This window comes from Cynoglossus semilaevis, chromosome 7 (genome assembly GCF_000523025.1).
Source record: "Cynoglossus semilaevis isolate Cse_v1.0 chromosome 7, Cse_v1.0, whole genome shotgun sequence".
NCBI classification, from domain to species: Eukaryota; Metazoa; Chordata; class Actinopteri; order Pleuronectiformes; family Cynoglossidae; genus Cynoglossus; species Cynoglossus semilaevis.
Genome location: NC_024313.1, coordinates 813786 through 814671, shown reverse-complemented (window position 1 = coordinate 814671; position 886 = coordinate 813786).

Genomic DNA, 886 nt, shown 5'->3' with positions numbered 1-886 from the left:
TAGGACTTGCACGACTTGAATTGCAATAAATAACTGGAAAAATTAGGGTGTTCTAAAACTTTTGACCAGTAGTGTACATATGTATATATCTACGTATGTGTATATATATATATATATATATATGTGTGTGTGTATATATGTGTATATATGTATATATATGTGTGTATATATATATGTGTATATATATGTATGTATATATATATATATCTATATATATATATATATATATGAACTGACCACTTACACTTAAGTCTTTGCCAAACAGCTGTAGTTTCAATGGTTAAATGAGAAGTTTTGGAGGTAGTGTACAAGTTATGTGTGTATATATATGTATATATATATTTATGTGTATATATATGTGTATATATATATATATGTGTGTATATGTATGTATATATGTATATGTGTATGTATATACATATATATATATAAACCTGGACTAAACACATAACATGTCTACTGTTATATGAAGAAAAAAAAAAGAATAAATATCATAGCTCCTGATTAAATTAAAATGTAGATTTAATTGGATTGCTTCCTTGTAACAAACAGGCTTTTTCACTACCATGTAGAATTCGTCCATTCTTCCAACTACATCTATGTCAACACTCGGCCCGGCTTGCTTTTGAACCACTGAGATCATTTAGCTGCACCCTGGTATAAGTGGGCTGCTCAGGTCTTTATTTTTCCAAATCATAATAAGTGCGAGAACAGCTGTGCAGCAGAGTCGGGAACAGCCGAACTGTGACGCACTTCACACACATCCCATGTGGTGCAGGTGTTATTGTGTCGAGACTTGTACTGTTGATGTTGCTGTCGTTGAAGGGAATGCACCGATACCAGAAACAGCATCAGGTGCGATACATTGAAAATACCTGTATCGCGA